The 20,197-nt window shown below is 32.0% G+C and overlaps 2 protein-coding genes across 3 annotated transcripts in view; both read right to left on the bottom strand.

Moving 5' to 3' along the window:
* The window catches only part of LOC142352819 (netrin receptor UNC5B-like), a 100,847-nt gene extending 81,144 nt beyond the window's left edge, over window positions 1–19,703 (bottom strand). The window contains exon 1 of the mRNA XM_075404957.1: window positions 19,288–19,703. The gene's annotated coding sequence lies outside the window, so the exon portion shown is untranslated. The remainder of the gene's footprint in view (window positions 1–19,287) is intronic.
* The window catches only part of LOC142352794 (translocon-associated protein subunit delta-like), a 576,117-nt gene that overhangs the window by 185,171 nt on the left and 370,749 nt on the right, over window positions 1–20,197 (bottom strand). The gene's annotated exons all lie outside the window — the stretch shown is intronic.

Raw genomic sequence — 20,197 nt, forward strand, 5'->3', positions numbered from 1 at the left:
ACATAAATTTTCGAGAAAACACGTATTATCAACGTAATTAATTTCATTAGCTTTCAACGCAAGCCAGTAAATACGCTAAATCATGCCTCAATGGGACAATAAGTTTGTTTGCCAATCAAATACAACAAGTTATCGACTATGAAAACGACGACAGAGTCCGGCAAAAACCAAAAATTCAGTAGAAAATATCAGAAGAATATGTCGAAGCCATTGCAAATCCTATGCTCTTCTCTGAAAAAAAATTTTGTCTATGATCCATTGAATTTTATCCCTACAACAACGAAGACCATGAGCAGTTGGATGATGTGATAAGATTCCAAAAGGATCCAAAAAATACCCGAAAATTAAAAAAAATATATTATGAAATCTCGTGGCATTGAAGTTTTAAAACTAATAGGTAGAAAATAAAACCGCTAACCAGATTAATTTTGGCTGCAATGGAACAGAAAAGGATTCTGCTAGTACTGGCGTTGACCAACAGTTCACGAAAAAAAAGTTTAGGATTGGTTAATTTTAAAAAAAACTCGAAAACTTATTTTTAACTCTTCACAGCCATTAAACTCAAAATCTTTCAACGGAGCTCAATATCTACGCTCAGATATAACCCGATGAGAGGAAAAGGATAATTGTAATGCGTAGATAAAACAACATGACACCACAATAAGTCTTATGACTGTGAAAACATTAACAAAAACAGGCGAAAATCAAAATTCGGTAAAAGAAAAAGTGCGAGAAGAAAGTGTCGAAGCCAATTAAACCATTAGCTTTTCTCTGAAAACTTTATCTCTGATCCACTGAACGTCCCCTCGAAAATGAGATTTAAATAATATTTGGATAATGTGTATAATGTTTGGATAATGTGATAAGAATTAAAAAGTAACCAATAATACAAAAATGTCAACAAAAAATTAAAAAAATTGAATTCTTGTGTCATTGAAGTCATATAACCAATAGTTAGATAGTAAAACCGCTAACCAGAATAAAATTAATTGCAGTAGTATAAAGCAAGTGGGTCCTGTCAATACTGACGCTAACTAAAAGTTCACGAAAAAAGTTTAACATTTGTTAGTATTTAAAAAAAAGTTTTCGGAAATTTATTTTTAAATTCTTAACAGCCATTAAATTCAATAGTTTTCAATGGAAGTCAATAAATACAATCGAAGATGCCCCGACGGGGGTATATTTATGTTTTTCATACATAGGTAATCAACAAGACGTAACAATAAGTCTTATGACCTTTAAAACAACAACAAAAACAGGCAAAAACCAAAAATTCAACAGAAAAGTGCGAGAAGAACGTGTCGAAGCCCTTTAAACCATAAATTTATCTATAAAATTTTTATCTGTTAGCCACTGAAAATTGTGTTAAAGCCAATCGAAGCTATCAATATTTGGATAATGTGATCGGATTTCAAAAGTAACCAATAATACGAAAATACCCAAATTTTTTTTTTTACATTTTTGAAATCTTGTGTCATTGAAGTCGAATAATCAATAGTTAGAAGATAAAACCGCTAACCAGAATAAATTTGATTGCAGTAGGAAGGAAGAGGGTGCTGTCACCCCTGGACTGACTTACAGTTCACGATAATAAATTTGATTCTTTAATGTTAAAAAAAAAAAATCGAAAAATTGTTTTTTAAGTCTTAACAGCCATTAGCTGTCCCCTCAAAGCACTAGATATGTTCTCCTAATGTTCATTATTGAACATATTGCTCTGTTAGTCAATGAATCCATGCCATAGGACTCCAAAAATTAGTAAGACCTCAAAAAGAAATTCAAAATTTCATTTAAAATTAGGAAAAAAAACATGAGCAATTCCTTGAAAACGATGTTTTTGTTCATGGGGCTTAATTTGACTGTAAATGAGGTTTGTCATTAATAGAACCTTGATATAAAAAGTGACTTGTCTCTAGGTGACTTAAAAAAAGCAAAAAAGAGAAAAGTTTTATAAGAAAAAGAGCTCTCAAATAGAATTCGAATTTTTTTTTTATATTGAACTTCCCAATGAGACCGGAACTAGTCTTTTTTTATCGCCTTTAGTCTATTAGGAACAAAAAATTTGTCCATTTTTTGGCGTGAAATTTAATTTTGAAATACTATTTTTATAGAAAATATTTTAAATTAGAGAAAAATTACACTAAAAGTGAACAAATATCGCGTGTTCACACAAAAGTACAATCCTCGATAACTCAAAAAAAAAAAAACGAAAATCAAAAAAATCTTTTTAATTTTGAATTCTACGCTGGACCAGCTTTTTAATGATACCACTCACATTTCTCTACGACGAATATATCGATCGGCCAAAATTGACTGAACAAAAAAAAACCCAGTTGAGTATATACAAGTGGGGCCGGAACAATTATTTCTGTGGCAAAGAAATCAGTTTTAAAACCTCCATACACAAAACAAGATAATTGCAAAACTTTTTGATGATACTAAATCATTTGAAGTCGTACACATTTTTTGGAAGAATTTTATAGAAATTTAAAACTTTATTAAAAAGTTAATTTGTCCTTCACTATTTTTCAATTAATTTGTCAGGTGGGAAGAAATTTTCTGTACGATTCACATAAATTCAGGCGTTTTTTCAGGTAAACTTACCTGAACTAAATTTAAAGTGTTGAAGCGCTGGACTAAAATCTCAAACATGTCTGATGAAACAAAATAAAACAGACAAATCATTAGGTCATTTTTGATCGTGCTTTTGGACAATTTTAGAACAAATTCTTTTTAGTACAGTTCTTTTTTCAAAGCTCAGCCTTGAATTCAGCCTAATTATTTATTAAACCAGTGGACGCTTTTGGAACAGATCTCAATTCATCCCTCTTAAAGCACTTTTGGTTCTGTTATTCGTTTAAGTGTTGAACCTCTCTAAAACTTTTTTATGTAAGGATAATTGATACAAACTGCATAAATATATACAATCTCTTAGAAGAGTATGCTTCAATACGGCAATATATAAAAAGAGTATAGATATACTTTTTTGTTATATAAATGAAGCGTTTTTCAGAAAAATGGAGCTGGAAAGGATTGTTTTGAGGTCTAGAACTTGTTCAATTATTATTGTGGGCAGATGTCGCGGAGGGAATTGATAAAACAAAGGCGGCAATTATCACAAAAGAAAAGGATAAAATTAAAATTTCTCAATAGTGCCGTTTTATTTTTAAGAGACAGTTTAATCATGCTTTATTATATCAGGCGTCGTGATAAGTCTGTTATGCTGCACATACTTTCATGCTTTTTAAGATTCCCAAAATTTGTGATTAATCTCCTAAAGAAATGTATGTAAAAGATGTAATATTATTATAAGCGATATTTTACAATTACGCCCCCATCCCTTCCATTACGTTTTGAAACTCCTCGGGGGAGGGTCCATTCCATATAAGGATCAATAGCGGCAACATGATTGAGCGCACCCTTTTTAATGAATCTTTTTCGCCATCTCAAAGATATGGTTTAACAGGGGCACACAAGTTACATGGAGGGGGCATGGCATAAAGGAAAAAGATCCGAGACTTCAATCAGATTAAAATTAGACCCAATTTGGACAAAGAACGGATTGCTTTCTGTGAATTGAAAAATTGAACCTGTTTCAATCAAAGAGCGCCGGCAATTATAGCTTAAAACGGTCATTAATCAGTAAAAATTCATCCATTTAAAGGTGGTTATTATCTTCAAAGTGTAAAAAGAACTTATCTTATCACGTACATGACTTTGAGCTTATGTAATCCATATTAAGTCTCATGTTAGTTCAGTATTATTTCATAATATTTCAACGGTTGAGCCAATTTGGAAAAATTAACACACGCGCCGATTTAATCAGATTTGGCGGCAAAATATTCCAATTAAAGTGATGTGTCTGAAATTACAGAAAATATCGGTACCAGAAAAAAAAACAAAAACACTGAAAACAACTGCTTTTTGCTATCTGTATTTATCAAAAGAAAATAGATTAAGTTGAGGATAGATTTGACATTACATTGGTAGTGCAAAAAACAGGTGCCTATTATAAATTATTAAAAACATATTCCATCTTGCTCCCATTTGTCAACAGATCAACTTCCTTTTTAAGAGCTAACTTCTTCATAACTTGGAAAAGAAACGTTTAATAAAAAGAAATGTGTACTTTCGTAAATACTTTTCTCTTAAGCTACAAAAATAAGAGCCGAGTATTAACACTATTAACATGACTATAATAACGTATATTTTTAGCATCAGACAAAACAGTCCAAGACAAATCAGTACCAAAAAACAGGCAAAAGAGTCCCAGACAAAATACTCCCAACAATTTAGAGACAGTGACAAAACGCATTAATTAACAAAAGACAAAACATAATCCCACAATTACGCTCAAACAATTCAAACTATCCAAGTCTTTAGAGTGGACGCAAAACTAATTGTCAAACTCAATGAAAACTGTTGTTTATTTGACAAGCATATAAAAGAGTGCCTGACAAATTTTGGTGTCAAAATTTTGACGAAACTCTTTGAATTGCATTTCAATCAGACAAACAAAAAATCAGAATGGGTTGTGATTCAAGGCCGAAAAATATCGTTGTTGCACCTTCTTTATTATACTTTATCACAAAATTGAAATTGGAGAGTAAGGCTACTCAATGAACAAATCGAAGTCATCACAGTTCGAAACCATTCGTCAGATCCAGCAGATGTTGAAAAAAATCTGATTGAAGTTGAAACACAGAGTAGCGTCGGTCACGCCAAACAAAATTTACTGACTCAAAAGACGTCAATTAAGAAACAGCAGCCAAAAATTTAGCCTACAACTCAAACCAGAGAACAGTTAAGAGGACGTGGCAACTAAATTTTCCACAAATGGGAGAGCAGTCGACACCAAAGACTTAATAAGCGGTACTCAGTAGTGAGCAATTTAAATATTAGCATTCAGGGCCCTTCGAGTTGGCTTTGTCGATACGCAAAAAACTAAAAAAATTATTAAAATAATTTTTTTAAAAGTACATCAGAATGTGGTCGATTTCCTGAGGGGTTGCAAGTTTTAATATTAAACTATAAAACAATCTGATTTGGTTACTGTGATACATTTTTTGATGTATATCAACTCAGTTGTATTCTTCTCAAAAATTATATTATTCAAAAATAAAATTAGAAGCGATAAAACTAATGCAAATTGTCGAATATCACCTAGTTTTTACATTTCCTTTCTTCCACGGCAACACAAGGCCGTATTCTTTGTATTGTGCAATTTTTCCGATTTTCCCAACGTTCCGATCTCGTTAACCCCCATTTCTTGTTTTCGGGCTCGAACCAGCAACCTTTGGACATTCTTTCTAATCAATTGTTATTCAAACCAAATCTTAGAGTAAACCATGTAAGTGAAATAAGTGTATCTAATAATAATTCTTAGAGATCTTCTCGTAACCCTTTTTAAAAAACCCAAGTCGAGCCCATGTGCATAAAAGGATTTGAGTTTTAAAATAATAGTAACAAGTAGGGTTGCTAGATCATTATTCAGGCAATTTTTGCAAATGAAAAGAAGTTAGAGAATTCGCTCAGCTTCTGAAAACGCCTATTCATTTTTTGTAGGTTTCTGAATTTCGCAATGTTTCTCGCACAATTAGGGGTAAAGAATTTTAGTCAGTTCTATTGTTAGAATAATTTTTGAACTCAAACTCTTAACCACTTAGCTTAACAATCAAAAATGCTCACTTGGTAAGATTCGGTTAATTCATCATAGCCAGGCTTCTTCTTTTTCGAAGATCAAATTTTGTGGAAAAGTTTTGAACATAATTATAACTTCTCTCTCTCTCTCTCTCTCTCTACATATATATATATATATATATATATATATATATATATATATATATATATATTTCCTTCCATATGAAATGACCTTTTTCCCGAAAAAAATCAAATGATAAAATCGCAATTTTCAACTGCAACTCGGCTGAATATTTTGGCCTTTCAATTCTGGCTATGGAAAACCGGTAGGTCAGGGCAATAAATAATATTCATGTAATTATGCCAGACTGTTTGGCCGATCAGTCAATTTGGGGTGACTTTCTGGCGCCTAAGACCGGTTGTATAGTGTTGAGTTGTTACTTAGATCGGCGCAAAAAGAAAGAGTAAAGAGGTATAATCTCAACTGCAATTGAAGAACTGTTTTTGCATTAGTTGTCATTGGAGATCAACTTCTAAGTCTTCTAATCTCTAAACGGGATCGGGTCGGTATAAAAACTAAATCCCTCTATTTTAACAACTAACTCCACAGGCGAAGCCAAGTTTTGCAAATTGCAATTGTGTCGTTGAAATAGTAAAAGCTTTTATACTAACTCGAATTGTACTTGTAATGAGGCTGGTAGTTTAGTACTACTAACGAATTTTTACAAGAGCTTACCTGTGCTTAACTCAAAATACAGTTAAAGTTACTTTTCTGGTTTCAAAGCAGGTGCTTTGTGACTATGTTTAAACATTGCTCTGGCCTGGTCCGGCTGATTTGTGGGGATTTATTTTGGATTTGGTTTGTAAAATAAAAGAAGATTAAGCAGCGTTAATTTAGCCCCCTATCTTCACCCCAAATCTCCCCAAAAATGTCAAAGCTAGCTACCTTCTTAGACTAAACTGAGCAAAGACATAATTCAAGCCATTGCACAGAAATTTAACAGCATATTTGAAGAAGAATAAAACTCGCTTTTGTGATCTCAGATTTCTTTAGAAGAGTGTTAATACCATAATGTTCATTTTAATGCTCTCGATTACAAATTACTTTCAGAAAAAATAATGATAAAAGCCCAGTTTCATGCTCATAATTAGCTCTTAAAAGCATCTGTTATTTATAGATTTAGAAACCAGATATTCAAAACATCATCATTTTAACATATAGTTTATACATATCATCAACGTTTTATGGAAATTTTGGTGTTAAACGGAAAAATATGTACGAAAGAATAGTTGAAATGTACTGAAGAATGAAAGTGTCATTAATTTTTGTTTTTGCATTCACGGTCCCTAGGGTCAGAGTAAATCAGCCCGTATTCATTGATTTCCAATAGTAAAACATTAACACAGTACTGAATCAGAGTGTCCTAAGGGTAGATTCACCTCTCATTCTGTACAGACAAAACTCAGCACCATTTTTTCATGATTCTTCACTGGACATACTTTTTCCATAGTTTTTCGGATCCTAGTGAAATCATTTTACTTCCTTGGACTGAAAATGGAATTTTATCGAAACAAGGAGTTAGAAAAAGCAAGAACACAAGCAAGAACACAAGGAGTTAGAAAAAGCAAATTGTAAATTTTAACTATAGAAATAGTTAAGCAAAAGGTAATCCTGTTGCTTCTTTAATCTAAACTTTCAGAAAAATGAAGGCTAGCTCTCACGACATTGAGAAGGTCACAGAAAGATTCTATAGTCATATTTGAGCGCATTCAATGCCTCTAATTCATCGGGCAGCATATAGCAGAAATGTTTGTTTGCATTTGGGCAAAATCTGTCGTTTGAACAGAATGCAGGAAAATTATCAACCACATTTTTGCCCTGAGTAAGTGTTCTGAAAAAGACTCAAAGAATAAAAGATGCAAATTTTTACAAGTGAATATCTGAGTGAATTCTCAGGGTTAGAAGAATAGCACAAAACAATTGTCATAGTAAGTCCTACAGTGTTTCAAAAAGGTATCGTTTGTTATAGATGAGCTTGTCTGTTTTTCATCACCAAAACTGTCTCTGTTTAACCACTTTGAAACACATCTGAGTTGTGGAGAGTTTCTAAGGTTTTAATTGTTTCTCTGAAATCCAGTTTGTTTATGCATAGAACATTAGCGATGAGTTCCCTATACGCGTGGCTTATCTCAAAACAACATTCAAAATCAAAAACCAATCGTTGCCATTATCAACTATCATAATAAATATTGTTGCCATTATCAACTATCATAACAAAAACCCTGTCAATCTGAAAAAGTTTTAAAAGGTCCCAAAATAAGCTGAAGCAGATTTTGAATGATTTTTATATGGAACCTCAGTAGAAGTTTATCTAAAACATGTGATTTAACAAATAGAAAGGTAAGAACATGAAAATTTATTTAAGTAGATAGTTTTTTATATGTTTTCAACTAACAAAAGGCAACTCAAAAAATAACCCAACAAGCGAGACCTTTCTGACGAGCATGTTCAACAGCCCCGCTCCTGAAACGAAATAAGAGCTGATGAATTATCACAAGTTGAATCAAAGGTGTTGATTCGTTTGCCCGTATGACCTATGTATGCTGCCGAAAAGCATAACCAGATTTCAAAAATCCACAATTGTAAAAATTAGAGTTGTCCCGACATCAGAACAATATTCAGTTCTAAGTTTCAAAAATTTGAGGAAAAAACCGAATGTTAAGTAACTTTTGAATTCTCTGAGGTCAGCTGCTATAAAAATTTCAACAGTTCAGAATCCCAACATTAAAACAATTCTGGATGTTTGCCAGAAAACAACCTCCAGAAAATCTCAACGCTGAAATAAACAAACAACTTATTAGAACGTGTAATTAAGGAGAATTTTAATTTGTAGTTTGTAAACAGTTACGAATTAAAAACTAGGGTTACCAAAACTTTCATTTTAATTGTCCTTGGAAATGAGCCATAAAAAGAAAACGTGTCATCTGCTCGCAATCTGAATCAGATGAATTTCTGTATTTAAAAAAATGTATGCAGGTATGAAAACAAGAAAAAAGAATGAAAACAAATCTCTCAGCTAAACCTAAGAAAAATGGTTTTACAAAATACATTTTTGTCAATATATGGGTTAGTATCCTCAATCGTCGGAAAATATTGTGGTCAGAAACTGTTAAAATGTCAAACTGCGGACCGTTAATCTGATAAAACTAGAACGTGATGGAAATTTTAAGGCTTCGTTTGATCTTTGTTCGTAGTATTTCTACCGTATTACCGTTCTTTAAAAAAAACTACCAAATGAACAAAATGCCATGGGCTCAAGCAACCTCAATTTTAAACCTCATGAAATCAGAAAACGGTGAAATGAGATTGAAAAATCCAACAAAACGGTCAAAATAGACCAAATTGACCTCAAATTAGGAAATTTGTCCAAATCGCCTAAATTAACTCAAAAAAAAGTTTAAATAAGGTTTGACTTGACTACTTTTATTAGAGAAGCTCACTTCTACTAATTGTCAATCGCTAAATGAAAAAAAATTTCACAGTAAAATCACTACCAAAAAGTTAAAAAACGGAAAGCATCCCTGTGAGCAAACCTGAGAAAATTGACTAAACTGGGGCTAAACATTTCTTCAGTTGCCATTGGAAATTTTCAATGACGAAATCGAATTAGAGTCAACATGAAGACAAATATGAACGCGGATATCGTCCTGAGGACAAAGGGCCAATTTATTTTCAAACTGAAGAAGAACGGGAATTTTAAGTTACCAGGAATACAATTCAAAGGAAATGTTGCTACTTTATTAGGCACAAGCTTGAACACACGGCAAAATTGAAACAATAAAATTTTTCTCTAAAAACAATTTTCGGGGTCTAAAATTCATACAAAACAAAATTTCTCCAAAAACTTTTTGCTAGTAAAAATTCATGATAATAGTCGAGGGTTTAAATGAATTGAAACAGACAGGTTCTGACAATATGTTACATCACACCTGAAAGCATTCAATTGCGTTTGCTTGAGGTTCATTATTTTTTACTTAAAAATACTGCACAAAAATACTTCCCCCTAATGAAGTTCATGCTTCACAATCTTTTCACATTATAACAATGAGTTTTTTCGCTTGGGTTCCATGGAAGACAGAAAACAATAATGTTGAAAATGTACATTTTTCTCAAATCTCTTTCTGCAATGTTTGCAGTTCACTGATATCAATCACAACAACGGATATCACCGTTGATAGTAACGTCTAGGCAATTCAAGCAACAACTAATTCTTTGCCAGACCGCTAAACTTTATAAATACAACCAGGTCAGCTCATTTTTGAATCATCGAGATAAAAACTTTGTCAAAATGGAAAGAAGAAATAAATCTTCGCATTAGGGAGTCGAAAACAAATAATGGAAAAATTGTCAGTTCCAATTATTAGAAGAAAAATACAAAAAATAAAACTGGTGTTTCGTAAGGAGTCATGTTTTTTTTTGCATATGAACCAAAGCACAACTGTTTTGAGATGACAAAAGAGCATATGAAACATTTGTTAAGACTTTGAGAATTTAGAAAATTTAATCAATCATTTGCTTTTGCGCTTAATTTGAAAGTTTTTTGAAACTTTGAATTTTTTTGAAACTAGAATGCGGTCTTTGAAACTCAAACAATTCTTATTATTTTTACAGTTTTGAAGTGAAGTTTTTGTCCAAATCTTGATTTGTTATTTCTTGGTAAGTCTACCGTCCTTATTTATTGAAATAAAGAACCACTATCGAAGCTAGAAAAACTAAAAAAACTCAATTCTACACAAATTCAACGTGAAGCGCCTTTTTAAAAATAATTTTTGTGATTTCGAATCTTGTAAGCAAAACCTACCAACGACAAATATGTGCAACTAGAGGTCTAGGATCTACGAGGAGGCTCAATAATGTGCGTACGACAAAAGTTTGCGTTTGGTACCCCACCATATTTTTAACTTAATCGTTCAATGAGGAAGAGATAGAAAGAAAATTTGTAATTCGTTCAAAGAACTGGTATATCCATTTAGGAAACTCTTACAAACTCAAGCCACAAAAAACATTAAATAATGACTCATTAGAGCACTGACACTTGGCATTAACGAGACTAAGTCTTAAGACGAACAAAAATAACAAACAAAAACAACAGGCAATAATTGTCTCTACTCAATATTAACCTATTTTTTTTACAAAAAACTTAATACCAAGGACAAGATGGCAACAGATAAAATCCAAAATGCTTAAATTTTTCAGCATTGCATAAGATAAAAATAACACCTGTCTTCGTCAGAAAAATTAACGGGGTGACAAAATCCAAAAAAAAGAAAAGTGAAAACCTTTTATACTTTTTGAAAACAAATAACATTGAAGACATGAAAGCAATCCGCATTCAAATGAAACCAATAAATATCTCCTTTTATAATTACCCTGAATAACTTAAAATCACTTTCTATTCACTAAAACCATAACATGAAAGCTTTCTTTCAACGCCAAAAATGTGAAATCTGACTATCATTTTAGGTGTCACTAAAGTGATAATCGGACAAGATGCAAAAAAATGAATCTAAAAACGGAAGAAGTCCAAAACAATTTAAATAACTTGCTTTATCAAGGAAAAAAATACTATTTCACAGATAAAACAGTCGAGGGGGCAAAAGTTTTAAAAGGACATATCAGCTTTCAAATAAAAAATTTCTTAAACCCTTTATTAGTCAGAATAAGTCAAAACAGTTGAAAGTAAAAACAAACAAAGCCCGAACTTTGTTTCACAAACAATTTTACGCAAACATACTGTTGAAGCCTGAAGAAGCACAAAGTTTTTCGCTGTAGTTGTATTCACTGTTCATTGGCTTCAATTAAACAAAAACTAGATCTGTCAACAATTGAGTTGGGATTTGACTTTTTTCTGGTCTATAGTTATCAAGAAGACTCAAATCAAAAGAAAAAAGATCCCTCAGAAAAGGACAGCGCCTCTTTCCCAGCTGAACAATTTTTGGAATGCAGACCACAATGCAGACCACAAGAAAAACCAAAACAGTCAGGCTTAAGTTGTTCTACCATTAGAAATTTATATGTTCTAATTGTTAGCGAAACAGTTAAATGGAAAAAAAACTATCTAAATGTACGATAAATGAGCATTGATTTGAAATCATTTTGATATGTAATTAACAAAAAGTCAAAAATAATAAGAAAAATTAGTCCGTGACAATTAGAAATCTTTCGGAATAGTATCTGTAATTTAAAAACCATATTTAGATCAAAGCTAGTCCGCCGATTGCCGCTCGTCTTCCAGTTAAGCAAGTGTTCCAAATCTTTAGGAACCAAGAATCAATTTTGAAAATTAATGATGAAGTTTTAATAAATATTGAGTTGTTTCAGCAAAAAGTATTAGGTATTAACTGAAAGCTTTCGATATATCCGGTAGAGGTTCTAACTTAAGCGAATAAAAATTGTATTAATTAGATTCAGTATTAAGACTGCAAAATTAACAAATAAGTCTGGAAAAACTCAACAATTCACTAAAGTTTTACTCAAACTTTTTGAGGAGCCACAAAAACAATGAGCTTCTCTCAGAAAACAATATATTTTTCTTGGTTTTCGTTTGAACACAATATTAAATTCTCTTATTGAAATTCTAAACGAAAATACCATTTTCTGTAAAAAAGACAAAAATTTTACTAGATGTTGAAAAAGACAGAAGCAAAAAGATACAATTTTTTTTTCATCGCAAAATCAACGACGAGACCAAAACTGGCACAGCTATTGCTTCACAGCTGCTGAAAATACGTGATAATTCCAATTAATTGCTTGATTAGTATTTTGACGATTTCTGAATCCGAATATATCCAAAGTAAATTGTGTCTTTTTGATTAATTTCAATATTAAACAAAAGGACGTAAAATTGTTTGTTTCAGAACACTTTCTTATGAATTGGAGTTAAAAGTAGCCGAGCTGTCATCTGAGTAACCAAAAATTGTATCAGCTTTTTTAAATTTCTGCTCTACCGGTTTATTTGGACAAGCTGGGTTAAGTTGGCATAGTTGGTTCCATTTTTTGTGAAAAACCAAAACAGCTAAATTTTCAAAAAGTTTCACCAAACGAGTTGTTTCAAACAACTGAGCAACTCTCTTTAATCTTTAGACGTACACCCAATAAGACCATTGTTATCAATTTTATCATATTTTTGGTCATACTGATCGAATTTCCAGCAAAAGATACGAAAATTGTGAACAAAATAAAGTCAAGTGAGTCTAACGTTCAAAAAAAATTAAACCTCTATTTCGCCTCGGAAAAAAGCGAAATGTAAAAAAATTAATTTTATAATCTGCGCTCAACAAGTTTTCTATTGATTTCGATCACAACTCTGTACAATGATCGACCGAACAAAAAACCCAGTTGAGCATATAGTTCCCCCCTTACTAAAGTGGATCGGAACAAAAACTAATTGGCCGAGAGATAATTACGTAGTTTTTCTTTTTTGACATTGTCCCAATGTTTTTGGTAAAAAACAAAATTTTTTGACTTTGTTGCAGAAAATTAGCATTTCGCTTTCAGTTGGAATTGAAGCTATTATATTTTGTGAATAAAAAAACAACAAACCCTTAAACAGTTGCCAACTACTTATGTTTTCCGTGATTTGGTTCAGGTTGGAGACAGGGCGGGGGGGGGGGGGGGGGTTTGATACAAGCACTCGCTACTTTTGCTGTTGCGTGAATTGGATTTAAATGACCTTTTCATGAACGTAATTCTATCAGTTTATTGGCGAAGCTAAGAATCAAATTAACTCCAATTTTTGACACAAACTATTTTCAGAACCTCATATCACATTTGAACGTATAGCTTTGAATTATATGTGAAAAAATAAGTGAACAAAGAGAGGGTACTAGATTTACAATAATGATTAGAGGGAACAGGTGTTGGGTTTGTGAGGCAGATAGGATCGCCAATAAATAATAGAGATGAAATCTACGCAAGAATGCACGCAGGTTGCTTTTAAGTGGAGCCAATCTGAAATAACATTATAAACTGTACTGAGATTAGTACACACAATCTTCAAACTTAATACATAATAATAAAAAGCAGTAGTTTTTTATGTTCGAAACATGTGTATTCAAGAAAAAATAACTAGATGATTAAGTATTTTTATGATATCCGATAAAACGATTTTTCTTGAATGAAATAATATTGTTGATTCAATAAAGGTGACTCAATTTGGTTATTAGCTTTTGTAGATAAAAATAGGATGAGAAAGATCATACGTGTAATCTCATGATCATAAAGCCTTTTTCGTAAGAAAGATAAAAGATGATTAATCAGTCGGTATCAAAAATTTTCTTTTTTTTTCAAAAAATGATAACGATTAAAGCTTTCTGAAAAAAATACTAACAAACATTACAAAATCAATGTAAACGCCTGACAAAACTGCGCTACCAACTACTCTATTGTAAATTTAACCTAACTTTTCTCGAATAGAGCCGCTTAATCTTACCTTAAACTTTACGTAACAATTGTATTTCATAAATGTTCCTCTCGGTTCATTATTAACTGTATCCAATGATTGCATAGAAAAAACTCCCTCCTCGGCTTAATTGCGAAAATGTGGAATACAAATATTAATAAATTTTAGCTTTAAAATTTTCATTTTCTGTATAATAAAAAACAGGCCATTTTTATAGGCCACAAGAAAAAAAGTATCAGTAATTACTCTACAGTACATTTCGTTACATATTTAATCACAACTGTGAGGACAAAAGCAACTCCTGACATCGTTTTCTTCATGTTTGTAGCATGTTTGGGGGTCTACGCAGGTGCAACTACAGTGAAAATGGACCAGTACTAGATTTGAACCAGCATCTCTTACTCCCAAGCCTAGTGTGCTACCCATTTAAACCAACTGGTCTTAAACTCTTAAACTTTGGCAACTCTTATAACCCGTTCTCACTTTCTTGCTTGTTCCTCAAGGCTTCATTTCTCTAGCTAAGTATACGTTGAAAACTTAGAGCTTCTTGTCAATTTATACAGCTCGAATTTATACAGTTCTTAGTTTGAATTTAAACAGCAACAGTTTATTCCAGTGTCAGGACTGTCGGAGAAAAGTAAACTAAAATCACCTGAAAAACATGTCTTTCAATTTGAAACAATTGAATATATATATATATATATATATATATATATCATTTCATCTTTTAAATCAGTCTATTATTGTTGCTAACTGAAATGATACTTTGAACCTGAAATTTCATATCATTGTTGCTATAGGAAATTTTTTTAAATTTTGTCAAACAAAATCGGAATTTTCACAACTTGAAGATTTTCATATTGAGTAATAAAGTAAGATCAAATTTGAAATAGGGCATATGATATTCAAAAGAACGGTTTCTCCTTCATATCATATTTTTTCACCAATCGAATCATTATGATTCAGCATCATTTGACCTTTAATCCAAACAAGGCGGCTCAAAAATATGTGGTCAAACATAAAATTTTGACCCCTTCAACCGCGTTTTTGACATAATTGTCTACCAAATGACGTAAAAAACTTTCAAGAATTCTTCTACCGTTCTAAAATAATTGATGTCTCTAATTAAAAATTACCTTTCACTCAATCCACAATACAAAACAATAATTGCCTCAATCGAAGGCCGACGATACTTGACATTAGGAGGCTTAGTGACAAGACAAACAACACAATCAAATAAAACAACAAGCAGGAGTAATGACCAAAACTCAATCTATTTTTAAAAACTCTATCTATTTGTAAAAAAATATACAATGACAAAATAGCATCAGAAAGCAACTAAATTATGCAAACTGACTTTATTTTCACCAAAAAAAATTTTGAAACCTGTCTTTTTTGAGAATGATTAAGAAGTAGCCAAAAAACAGACAGGATCAAAGTTAAAATATACATTTATATTTTCCCAAAATAACCAATCTGAATGTCATGAAAAACGTTAGCTATCAATTTAGATCATCAAACAGCTTCTGTTATACTAACATTCCAAATCAATGAAACTTTTCATCATCCATAAATAACTACAACAATAAAACAAAAAAATATCGGAAAACTCAAAAACTCAATTGGATTTTGCGAGAATACAGCGTCGAAGCTTACTAAGTCAAAATCTACTCACTACAGATTTTGTATACCAACAATAGGGCCTCCTTTCAACTCCATTGAAGTAATGTGTAACTGAAACTTGCCATTATTATATCCCTACTACAAAACTCAGATAAGACAGAAAAACAGAACCTCCAAATTTGATAAAAGTCCGAAAAAAAAATGACAAAAATTGAAGCAATAGGCTGGCCAAAATCTTAATTTAAACGATCAATTGAAGTAAAGACAAAGTTTCACTTCACTCAAAAAATGCCTGCTCTATTTTTGTTGAGACTACATTTTAATGTGGAAATAAAACTAAATTAGAAAAATCTCAAAAAAATCAATTAATAATAAAGATCAGAATTTTCCAACTGACAATTAGTTTGTTGATTAGGTTGTCACAGCTTAGGAAGTCAATTGAACATTTCAATAGTGAGCAAAAAACCAAAAGACAAAAAAACATAAGCTAAATTAAAAATTTTGCAGGTAATTTTATAAAAAATAGCGTGGAAACCAAACAACCTATTATGTGTCTGTTTTGTAATTCATTCGCACGTTATTTGACCCGTCAAAAACTAAGTATTTTTTTGAAGTCAATCCAGTCCAAGCAGTTAAAAAAAGACATAAATTATTTTTTTAAAAAGAGGACAGCACCAATTACAATCCAAAATTGTTTGAAAAAAAATTCCACAATTAGATCAGAAATGTCGCCTGTCTATTAAAATGTTTTGAGTAATTACCGCGCTATAATAGAAAAAACATAGAGAATCGACTCAAAAACTTTACTTGATTTTTTATGGGCTCCTTATATAGTGAAGTAAATGTTTGATGAATTATACTCGTTCATTAGACAACAGAAAAATCAAACTCTGGTAAAAATTGATAACATTAAAAATTTACGGAACCACTTTGTCGCAGCAGCAAAAAGCATAAGCTTCACTCAGAAAACTTATATATATTTAATTGAGCCTTATTTGCACATAAATTTGTTAAGTTGTTTTTCTTAATTGAACCTCTAAGTGGATAGAGACTTGTCTATAATTGGAATTCAAAAATGCAGAAGTTTTTAAAAAAGACAAAAGCAAACAAAGTACAAATGGAACCCTACTCCATTGCGATAAGCAACGATGGGACTTGTTATCGCCTTGTTATCGTTGCGCCTTGTTAAGCAAAGCTGGCCTTGTTATCGTTGCGTGGCTGAAAAATAAAATCAATGTTGCAAATAAAGGCGTAGCAATTTTTTTGCAAACAAAAATCTGAATATATAAAAAAAATGATGCATTTTTGATTACATGCGGGTCGGCAAAATGTTAAATCCAGAACACTCGCGTAGAAACCTAAGGTGTATATAGCCCTTAAATGAATGAAAAAAATTGTCCGCGCTACCAAAATTTTGGAGCCATTTTTCATGAACAAAACTGTTGAGTTTTCAAACATTTTGCAAAGATGTTAGACAAGTCAGATGGTTCAAAAATTGAGCAACTCTCTATTTTAGGAGAGTTCAAAGGTAAAACCATTGAGACTATTGTAAGCAATTTTAGTATATTTTAAGCAAAATTAATCAAATTTTCAATAGTTTACTTTTTTATCGAACAGTTGCATAAAAACGATTGCGGCGCTTTTGAACTGATCTGTAAGCAATTTTTGCATGGATCATTTTTTTGGTTTTTCCGCCCACCATTCACTTGATTTTTTTTCGCAAAAGTAAAGTTCAAGAAGACGGATCAATAAATAAATAAGTATTATTGAACCTGGAATATTTTTTATATTTGCCATTACGCGAGTTGGCCTAAAGTCCCAAGTTCACGTGTACATGGTTTTAGAAAGTCCCAGTCAATGCAAGCAAAGTCACAGGTATCTGTTTGCAATCACGCTACTATTTTACGAACTGTTTCTCTCGACGTTCAACAAACGCGAAAATTTTGGCCGTTCACTTTTGACGTTCACAACTAAAAAGGTCTTTTGAAACTTCAGAGAAGCTGGATATTTTAACATTAGAAATTTGATATCCTAATAAAGCGGAAGGACGTTGCCTAAAATTTTGATGTTCACGTCTTTGACTTCTAACAGATATTTTCCCAAGAGTTCAAACTGCGAAAAGACTTGAGTTGTGTATTTGTCTGGTCAGTATTAAGGACAACTGATAAAATTTTTTAATAAATGATGCTTAGAAGTTACTACTTATTTCTATTTTAAAATATTTCGATTTTGAACAGTGGTGTCCATATGAACTATGAGACACGTTATGATCCGGATGTTTTATTCATTTTTCAACTTGATTGACACTTTGAAAGATACAAAACAAATTCACGGGAAGCAATATTGCCTCTGTGAAAACAATTCCCGCACATTGTGCGTAACCGCTAGTGCAAACATTCCCCGCAAGCTGTCGCAACCTTGGCTATTGTCGGATTTAGTTGATTTAAACACAAAATGACAAAGGAAAAATGAGACATTACTTTGTAATACGCAACACAAAAGCGAGCGTGAAAATATGAGAATATATTCACAAACTGCGGAAAACACTTCACAAAAAATGAAAATTTATTTTCATAAAAGATGAACAAACATAAATTTTATTCGCGTAAATGATGAACAAAAATTTATAAAATGTCCGATAGAAGTATGCTTGCCTGATATACAAAAAAGTTCACAAATATTCATGCGTTCAAAATAACTAAGTAAGCTTTATTTAGCCTTTAACTGGGTGAACAAAAGGTCTTTTCATCAGCACCGTCCTAATTTTGTAACTGGGAGGGTACGTATAACAAAAAGCAATTGAAAGCCAGCCGCTATCATTATTCTCGTTCTGTTGAGAGCTCTTATAAATAGCAAACAGGAAACTTTTACAGCATGTTTTGGACTAAAAATGTTCAAGATGTAAACAATTTTGAAAATGTATATGAAATTTTTACTTTTTTGGCAAATTAATCTCAATTTGAATGTACGGCAGCAAGGTTAGGTTAAATGACATTTAAAGGATTCTTTTAACTTATAGCAATGAGTTGTTAATAGATTTCGATAGTAATTTTGTAAAAAATGTTTATTCTGAGGACAATATTTGAAGCTGGACCAAAGTTCAAACAAAAGACATGCATTTGAACTTAGCTTAATTTTGCAAATAAACAATGGCAAAAATTTTGTAATAAAAAAATCCTTTTTAATTGAGTTAGAAGGTTGAGAGGTAAACCAGATTTAAATCAGCGTACGACATAGATTGAAAAAAGCTCCACTTGTCCAAGATTTGACTGGTTCGATGAAGCGTTGAGGAACAAGAAACAACAGTAGAAGAACGGGTTGTAAAACGTATACCCCAAATTCAGGAGCTTAAGACAGGATGGTGTGTGTAACAGTGGCCTCACGCTTGCGCAAAACAGGTGCTGCTTGCCGGTTCGAATCCAGTACTGGCAAAGTTTCATAGTAAATGCACCTCCTCCTCTACGCACCCCCCCCCCCCACAGCTAAAAAATTGCTTTTATTAAAAAGTGGAATAAGATAATTAGTTACCAGTTGACTCACAGTGACGGCAGTATGTACTTACAGATTGGAAAGAATATTTCTGATTGCTGTTGTAACCTCCCACTCGTTTCCGTATTTCAGTTTTAGGAAAAGGAAACTTACAGGAAGCAAATTTATCTTTTTCAAAGTAAAAACAAATAAATTTCTCGGAGCTTTTAGGGTAAACGAAGAATTGTATAAACAAAATAGGGGAATTTTATCGTTCAAAATATTGACCAATAATTTTTAATTGAGATTTTTATTGTAGCGTTGATTAATGCCGGGATGTTGTCTGTGTTTGCTAATTACAAGTAGATAGTTTTTTTGTAACAATTTGACTGTTAAGCGACCAGTGATGCAAAAACAGCCAAGAGCTAAGATAGCAAATTTTAACTTAGTTTGCTGCATTCTGTTACAACAAGAGAAATAAGCATAAAGCAAGTTACAATTCTGTATGATCATCATTATAAAGCTAGCCGTGAAGGCAAGATAAAAAATTGTAAAAGAGTGTAAATTTATATCTAGTTAGATAGATAGTTATTGATAAATAAGACGTACAGGCTGAAGAAAGAGCAATGAAAAGATACACCATTTTAAACTACTTTCTGCTCTTGTTCAAGAAGGCATGTTATTGTGCTGTACCGTTTCACCTCATAATGACCAATTAATTTTTTCAACAAAAATGTAATTTTACAACTGACAGATTCTTGTTCACGTTTGAACGTTCAATTTAAACCTCAAGTATTTACTAATTTACCTTCGGGGCTAGAACATCCGTTGTAACTTTTTCACTCTGTCTACAAATGTAAACCATTGCGACCCAAAAAGATCGGACTGAAGTGTCATACAAAAACTAGACTTCTTTTTGAAAAAATGTTACCTGAAAAATTTATTAATGGCTATAATTTACATAATTACAATAAATTTTCAATAAGCGATTTCAATCTTTATAA

This window comes from Convolutriloba macropyga, chromosome 14 (genome assembly GCF_964194025.1).
Source record: "Convolutriloba macropyga chromosome 14, txConMacr16.3, whole genome shotgun sequence".
Classification (NCBI taxonomy): domain Eukaryota; kingdom Metazoa; phylum Xenacoelomorpha; order Acoela; family Convolutidae; genus Convolutriloba; species Convolutriloba macropyga.